At 35.9% G+C, this 9506-nt stretch overlaps 1 pseudogene; it reads left to right on the top strand.

The window, feature by feature from the left end:
• The first annotated feature begins 6244 nt into the window (after positions 1–6244).
• LOC149578348 (putative receptor protein kinase ZmPK1) lies at positions 6245–7133 on the top strand (annotated as a pseudogene).
• The last annotated feature ends 2373 nt before the right edge of the window (positions 7134–9506 follow it).

A 9506-nucleotide genomic window follows, 5' to 3' on the forward strand; every position in this document is an offset into this window, starting at 1 on the left:
GCTTAGCATCGAAATCATCTAATTTGAGAGATTATGATTGTAGATTTTGAGGGTGTTAATCCTTCTCTTTGCCAAACTAACCCTCTCACCATTTCCATCTCTTTTATCAGAGTCCACTCCATTCTTGTTATCCTCCATATGACCCACCTACTCTTTGACCTCCTCCAGCTCATGGAAAAGCCACTTGATTGATTTGAAGTTATCAATCATGCTATTGCAAGAATTGTTCAAGAGATTCAACCCAGTTTCCCTAGCTTTGTTCGAAATAGCCACAATCAACAGGTCAAGGAATTCTTCAAGCCTCATCTCTTCTTGGTTATCCACAAGGACCTACGGGATCATGGCCTCTCTAAAAATGTCCATTTTTGATGTCTTAACTTTAAAGTATTTCTAAGCTTTCCTCCTATTATTTACTTGCACCTCCACACCCTTGGTCTCAGAATCCAAATTTTGTTCCTCAGGTTGTGCATGAATATGGATAGGTGAAAAAGGCAGCGAAGACATGTCCCATTCTTGTTGCATTATCTCATCCTCTAAACCCTCCCTCTTGTGTTTCTTCCCTCCCTGATCATCCTTAATTTCCTCCTGCATCTCTATTTCCTCCTCTTTCATCTCCACATTCTCCTCCTTATCATTGTCATCCTTCACATCTTTCACAAGATGCTTCTGCCCATGATCCCTAGGACTTTTTCTACTGGGGGTGATGGAGGAAGGCAATTTCTTGACCTGATGGGTAACTTTTTTATCATCAGATGAAATCACATCATCCTCAGAGCTAAAGCTCTCAATGTCATCTGGTTTTGAAGAGAAGCTGGAGCTTCTAGAGGTCACATTCTCAGTCTAAGGGGGAGCCTTGCTTATAGTTTGAGCCTTAAAATGCTTATAAATAAGCAATAGGAGCCCCTCATAAAACACAGGGTTATCAGTAGGCTTCTTTTTGAAGCTAACCACCACCTTGCTCAAAGAAGTTAACGAGTAAAAAGGAAAAGAAATTTTATGGCTGCACTGAAAATGATTCAAAAGAACAAAGTGGTGGGTATGAGCCCTATCAAACCTAGGGTCCAAAGTAATATACTTTATAATAGCTCTCAGAACATACCTCCACAGTTTCTTCATGGTATCAAGAACATAGTATGTGTCAATCTTCTTCAAGGTTTTCAGTTCCTTCTCATCCTTAACAAAATCCCACACAGCATTAGCCGAGAGCTTCTTGTCCCTAAAAAACTTAAAACCCTCAATCAAGATTTCAGCAATGGTTGAAATCACCTCCTCAGTGATCATGAAAGAAACTCCATTCACCTTCACTCTACCATCCTTCCATGAACCAATCATACTATTGGTCACCTCCTGATCAAAGCCATGCAATTTCATAATGTATCTGGTAATCTTGCCCTAATCCAGCCGCTCCCAAACTTTTTCCCTGCTCTTCCATTTCTCAATTTTTCCCACTGGCTCCTTTCTACACTTTTCACCAACCATATCTACAATCTGTACACCCTCAATTCTCATATGCACCTCGCACTACAATAGATTGGAACATCTGTGAATAAGCAGAATGTAGAAAGAATTAACCCTTTTGTTGCTTCTATTGTAAATGTAATAAACAACCCATAAAACATGTCAACTAGTCTGTAATAAATTACAACAATTACAATTTCCCATGCTAACTTTTTGGGAAGTACCCTTTCCCCTTACTCCATTCATACTCATAATTGCAAATTGATCTTCTTTGTACCTCCTTGGATCTTGTCCAGATTGATCATGCTTTTAACATCTGCCTGGCAAAGTATTTTTGAGATGCCATGTCATAATTTGGCTTGTGCTGACCCCAATATTTGCAAACTTGTCAGCAACCGGGTTAGCTTCCCAAAAAATATGAGTGATGTGGACTCTACTAAATTTAGCAAGATTCTCATGAGTCTCATCAATAAGATTTTCAATCGACCATGATGGCTAAGAGTTGCCATTAATACATTTTATAATGTTTTTCAAATCCCCTTCAAGCCAAAGATTAGTAACTCCAATTTCAAAATTCAGTTTGATAGCATTATACGCAGCATTCGCTTTCACATAGTGGCTCATTTGATAAACCGATGAGAGGGAAAAAGCCGTAATACCATCTCCATTTTCATTCCTTATTATGCCTCCACTTCTCGAGGAGCCAGGATTTCCCTTGGACACTCCATCAAAGTTGGCTTTATGCCAACCTTCCGTGGGGAGAAGCCATTTGGCTTCCTGTCTTTTCATCTTTCTGTCTTTTTCCTTCTCTTTTTTTCTGCCACCTAATTCTATATCTCACCCTTTCCTTACTGAATAGTTTTCCTTTATGTTAGCAAATATTTTCTTTCCTATCACTATAGCTGACTCCTCTTTATCTCTGAAGAATCTTTTATTTCTCTCCTTCCAGATGCTCCAACAGAAATGAGGCAGGATCTAGGAACTTAATTCCTAAAGTTGAGACCTATTGAACATACACTTCCATTGACAGAAGAGATCCAAGAGGTTAAAAGGCACACACCAGTTGAATCCCAAGTCCTGGGTGAGGAAAACCCAAACCTCCTTGGAGAAAGAGAAATGAATGGACAAATGATTGCCAATCTCCATCTGATCTTTACATAACACACATCTACTAGGCATAATATGACCTCTTTTAATGAGGTTGTCCTTGGTAAGGATTTTTTCCTGTAGAGCCAACCAATAAAACATATTAATTTTTGGAATGAGGCTAGGAATCCAAGCCCTCAACCAAGGAGGAATCTCTTTTAATCTCCAAAGGGCTGAGTACCTAGAGGTGGCAGTATATTTCCCATTGGCATTATCTCCCAATACCAACTCATCCCTATTGTTATTTAGGGCCATAGAGCTAAGCATAATCATAATAGGGTTAAGATCTTTAGAGAAGACGGAAAGGTCTATCCATCCCTCGTCGTTCCTATAGTTACTAACTTTCTGCCCAAAATGGTTGATGCAATCATTCATCCAGACCTTATAGCTAGGGTTGTTCATAAGGGGTCCCTAAATGAGCCAGCTATCAAACCAAAACTAGATATCCTCCCCATTTCCTAATTTCCAAAATACTCTAGAATTAGCCAGGTCCCTAGCTTTTAAAAAACCATTCCAAACAGCAGATTGTCTTGGGATATCTTCACTGAAGAGGGTAAATTGTTTAGAGGGTCTCTTAATATACTTATTTTTCATAATGTCTCTCCATTCCCCTATGCTACTAAAGATACGCCATATTTGCTTAGCCAAAAGAGCCTTGTTGAGGTGAGTTAGCTTCCTGATGCCTAGACCCCCATATTTCTTTGGGAGGAAAAATTTTTCCCAAGAAACAAGAGGATACCTTTTATTCTTTTTAGCTCCCATCCATAAGAAGTCTCTCTAAATTTTTTCCATTCTCTTAGCAAATTTCATCGAGATCACAAAGAAGCCCAAAGCATTGACAGACAAGTTTTGAAGTAGATATCTAAGATGTCCTTCAGAGCCTTAGCCTCCTTAACAAAAGCCTCCCCTCCCATTATGGTATCATCAACAAATTACTGATGTGAAAAAGGGGCACTTTTAGAAGAAGGTTTAAAACCTTTGATTCTCCCTACCTTCTTATTCTTATCAATAAGTCTACCTAAACATTCTACCAAGATAATGAAGAGAATAGGCGAAAGAGGATCCCCCTGATGAAGGCCATGAGAGGGTTTGAAAAAATTAGAGGGGGATCCATTAACTAAAACTACAAGAGATGAAGTAGACACCAACTGAGATATTAGCTTACAAGTTTTTTCATCAAACCCAAAAGCCTAAAGCACCCTATCCAGGAAAGACTAGTCAACCCTGTCATAGGCTTTAGAAAGGTCCAATTTAAGTAACATCCCTTCCTTTTTTCTAGCTTCCATAGAGTGAATCACTTCATGCACCATCATTATGGAGTCTAAAATTTGTCTACCTAGGACAAAACCAGTTTACTAATGAGAAATAATTAGAGGGAGGAGTTTGAGCAGCTTGGAAGTAAGAATGTTCAAAATAATATTATATAAAGAATTGAAAATAATAATTGGTCTAAACTTGTCCAAGGAATTGGCTCCAAGAATTTTAGGAATGAGAACTAAAAAATTCAAGTTAATCTCCTTAAGAATGCTTCTAGCCCCAAAGAATTCCTAAACAACCTGAACCACATCCTTCCTCAAAACAAGCCAAAACAATTGGAAAAAATTGTTACTAACAGGTTTCTTCTCTCTGCAATGCCATTTTGTTCATGGGTTCTCAAAGCTGACAACTGTCTTTTGATTCCATTAGCTTCACAAAAGATGTTAAACTCATTTGAAGTAAATTCTCCTCTTTTATCTGATCTTAAACATTTAATCTTCATACCAAATTCATTCTCAAATCTATTCTTGAATATCTTGAACTTATTTTATGCCTCAAATTTTTCTTTAAGAAATGCAACCCACATCATTCTACAAAAGTCATCAACTAAAATCATGAAATACATTTCACCATAGAATCCTTTAGTCTTTGTAGGACCACTGAGATTTGTATGTATAATCTCCAATTTTTCTATATTATTAAACTTCTTGTTGGGAAAAGAAGTTTTGTTATGCTTTTCCAATACACACTCCTTGTAAATTATGTTAGTAGGCTTTACAATCTTAGGCAAATCTCTAACTGCAAACATACTACTAGTCTTCACAATGTTGTCAAATTTTATATGACAAAACCTATTATGCCATAACCAACTGTCATCTACCTTTGCAACAAAACATGTCATTTCAGTAGGATTCAACTAAAATGCATTATCTCTATATCTAGTTCTTGTTCCAATTACCTTTCCACCTTTGTCTCTGATCATGCATATTTTCTTTATGAACTATAAGTGATAACCTTTATCCACTAGTTGTCCAACACTCAAAAGATTGTGTTTCAAACCATCAACAAAATATACATCCTTAGTGTTATTCTTATGATCAAGTGTTATAGATCCAATATCTTTGACATGGCACACTACATTACTTCCAACTTTGACAATGCCTCCATCATGACTTTTTAAGTCAACAAACTTGTTCATGTCACCAGTCATATGATGTAAAAAACCATTGTCAATTATCTAATCAGGTTTCTTTTCAACCTATGATACCAAACCCATTTTTTCTAGACTTTCTTCTTTAATAGCTATAAATCCTATTTCATCATCACTAGAACTTACTACTTTTTCATTAGAATAATCTTCTTCATTTGCATACAAACACTCTCTATCTCTTTTAGGTTTGAAATTTCCTCTATACTTTTTCACTCTTTTAGGACACTTAGATGCATAATGACCAAATTCATTACAAGTCCAACATTTAAATATTTTCTTACCATCCTTTTCTCTTCTTACCAGAAGGGCTACTCCTTCTTCTATCTTTTTGTCCTCATCAGATCTTCTATTGCTAGAAAAGTCTCCTCTAGTAGTTGTGCTCCTTGATAAACTAGGTCAAATATTTAGGGCATTGAAAGTTTATTATGTTTTGGTCAATTCTTCGGGCTATCTAATCTCATTCTCAACTACTTCAAGTCTCCCAAGTAATGTTTCCTTTGTGAATTCTTTGGTACAAGAGATCAACAACTGTATCATTTGAACTTGTTAATGTTATAATTATGTTGGATAAACTATATTTTAGATATATGAGATATATAATATATGAAAATGTTATATATGGAATAATTAACTTATATTAAGAGTGATATATATATATATATATATATATTTCATTATAATATATTGAGAGTATATTATTGTGTTATAACTATAACTAATGTAGGTTAATATATTAAAGAGACATGTCTCTTCAAGAGGCATGCCTCTTTATATCATATATATGTTCATTGGAATAGTAACTTTGAAAACACATAAAATTCCACAAGTGCTATTACAAGTTACAGATCCTATCTCACTAAATGGTATTAGAGCAGCATGAATCTCTTTGGGATCTAGATAACTGACAAATGTTTGATCTCTATAAATTATTGACATGTTATCACTTCATGCATGAGCATGCATAAGTATGATTAAAATTTATTCAAAGAAATTGCTATTATCCTATCGAGAATGAAGGATACCACTCAGATCATGCATGTTTTTCCTAAGAAAGTTGATTGACTTGTTATGGCAATGCTTGCAAGGAGATCTAAGGGCCATTGGTATGCCAAAAGAGCAGATTTAGGAGAGAGATGGAGAGGAGATGACAAGTGAAACTCAATAGATTTTTGTATGCCAAAAGAGCAAAGCCATGGATTGGAGATGCTGAGCCCAAAATCATCGCTCTCACTAGAATATAATAAAACTGTGCTACTCTCCCCTGATGGAACATTTTTTGTTGACTTCTACTTTGTCAGAGAGAATGCCTACACCTTTGCAATCTGGTATTCCCAGACCCCCAAACCCCAAATGGTCATCTGGATAGCCAACAAAGACAATTCAATGAACGAAAAAAAAAAAAAAAAAACAAAATCATTCCTCCTCCTCTAGAAGAATGACAACTTGATTTTGAATGATGCCAATGGGAGGATAACATGGAGGAGTGAGACCAATGGGTAGCCCATGAATGAACTCATGCTTCTTAACACCAGGAATCTAGTGTTGTGTGATAGGAGGGAGAAGATATTATGGTAGTTCTTTGAGTCCAACTAATACTCTCCTCCCCGAGCAACCCATCATGAAGATTGTGTCATTGGTGTAACGAATGGGATCGTCAAGCTTCAAATCAGGCTACTTCTCATTCCTCTTCAATGAAAACAACAATCTTGTTCTCATTTACTAGGGCTCCAACATCACCACCACTTACTGGCCTTCTCCTTGGCTCAACACCTTCAACAACAGTAGAACCACTTACAACATTACCTAACTCACCCTTCTTGACCACTCTGGTAGCTTCACCTCCAATGATCAGTTCACTTTCAAATCCTATGACTACGGTGAACAAAGAATGCTCAGAAGACTCACCTTGGACATTGACAAGAATCTGAGATTATACAGTCTAGTGGATGCCCAGATCTGGGTGGTGATGTGGATTGCCATGGCAGAGTAGTGCAGAGTCTAGGGACTCTGCAGGTCGAACAAGGTGTGCATGTATTCACCTCAAGTGGAGGCACTGACTTAGACTCTCTTGGCTGGTGTTTGACAAAATATGTATGATAAATAGTTTCTTGTTGGCGTAGAAAATATTTTGTGTAGAATGGTTGATTTCTCTGCTTTAGTGCTCGGCTTGATAGCCTTGATGACAATTTTGAGTCAAACTGTTGAAACATTGATTTCTGCATTTTGTAATCAATTGAAGGAACCAAAGGTGGTAACAAATTCAATCAAGAGATTGGCCAAAGTAGAGGCCTAGAAATTATGGTTGTCCAAACCAAATTCATCTAAGATGCTCGTAGATTACCATCTTGGGTGGAAAATAATAAATAAACATCTCTAGATAACTGTGTGGATACCATCACAATGGAAGGTATTGACCACTTTGTATGTTTATAATAACATAATAACCAAAGTCACTGATAAATACAAAACATATAAACATGATTATGGGAAGTCCACAAAATGAATATTGAAGTTGCTGAAAGTAATGAAGAAAATGAACTAGCACAACAGGTCATCATGAATTTCCAAGTCAGAGTATACAAAAGAAAGCAATATTTAGGAGTGTTGTACAAACAAAATTAGATTATATGTTAAGAAGACAAGTCAGTAAAAATGACTGCACATGCAATCACAAAGGGCACACCATGTGGGCAATAGTTATAATATTAATATGGACTACCAAATTTCCTGGAGTCATCAAAGGTCTAAACCAAAAAACAAAAAATGTCTCTACAAGTGTATAGAGATATTGAAGATTAAAATGTAAGACCAAATGTTTTATGCAGGAGAAGTATATTTATCATAGACCAAATGTTTGACATCTACTAGAGAATATTATAGCCACTAGTTTTTATATTATTGGCAACCTTGGCAATGATAACCAACACATATATTATGGTGTTCGATATTGGAAAAGACAATGTGCATAGTATGAATAATTAGTGAAAAAGATTAAAAGAAACAAAGATAAGACTTTGATAGCGAAACCATTCAAGCCATGTAATTATGAAGGGAGCATGATAAATGACAATTCAATATATATGGAGATAGGTTGTGTGTCCATATATATGCAATATTTTTGGTGTACTTATATGTTCATTAATATAAGAGTGGGAATCCAACATTGTAAGGGGGAATGATAACCAATGTTCTATTCCCAATTGAACCATCCTTATATGGGAGCAGAAAAGATGTACTCAAATTATTTAATTCTTACATGGAGGCATTTCATGATTTGATGCATATGGACCTTCATTGATTATTGTAGATAAGTACTTATTATCCTCGGGTAGTGCATGTATCTACTTATTGTAGTCTCTCTCTTATTTTGTATTTCTATAATTACTATAAAGAGTTATTTGCCTTGATCTTTTCCTTTGTCTCTAGGGATGTTCTTGCAGGAAAAGAAGATTGGTACATTAGGCATGCTACCAAATAGTGTGTATACTCAATCTTATGATAGTAGCTTCAAAGAAGCTATGATTTAGGATTCATGAATCATTTGATGATTAGGTTGGATAATGTGAGTTTCTTGAAGCAAATATCCTTGATGATTGAAATTATGAGAGGGAGTCTAATAGTTCATTAGAGGCAACCTTGGAGAAAGAGAGGGAGTAGAAAATAAAAATACTTAAATCAAACTTTTGATGATATTGGTTCAGAAGGAGTAGACCTTGTTGATGGATTCAGCACTAATAGCTAAAAGACTATGATTCATGGGATAAAGTCTCATGTATATAGGCTAGAAGGCTTTATGCTATCAAGATACCCATTGAACTAGGGAAGCATGACATGACTTACTACTAAGAGATTAGAAGGATGATAACAGATTTAGAGGAAGTCTAATACTTCATCGAAGAGAACCTTGTGCTAAGAGGTTAGAAAAGTTGATATCAAACTAAGAGGGAGAAACCTTATTCTCTAATATGCTTATGGTGAATGATGTGACAACACCACATGATAGTATTCATGGAGACTTCATGTGAACCTTTGATGTCATACATGTATGAGTCGGTCCCCTGTGTACATCATGAAGAAGTGACGACTTCCAAATGATTATCACTTGTATTAGGAGAAGTTTTTGTAAAGTGACATCCTTAAAATAACTTGTAGCATGATTCATTTTTGCGAAATTGTTTCATGTTAAGGCTTTATTTTATAAATCAACAACTAGGCGGTTGATATCATTAATTTGATTATCTACAAGTTTCTTGTATAGATGTATTTTTTGGTACATGGTGTATATCTTGCCTTGATATTTTGATAGGCCATTACCACATTGAGTACTTGGTGGATATCATTTAGTTGATGTTCTGATAGGCCATTACTCAGAGTATTTAGTGAATGTCATTTGATTGATATTCTGATAGGCCAATGCTCATGTTACCAAATATGA

This window comes from Cupressus sempervirens, chromosome 1 (assembly GCF_028749045.1).
Source record: "Cupressus sempervirens isolate cs-2001-9-10 chromosome 1, ASM2874904v1, whole genome shotgun sequence".
In the NCBI taxonomy this organism is placed as follows: Eukaryota; Viridiplantae; Streptophyta; class Pinopsida; order Cupressales; family Cupressaceae; genus Cupressus; species Cupressus sempervirens.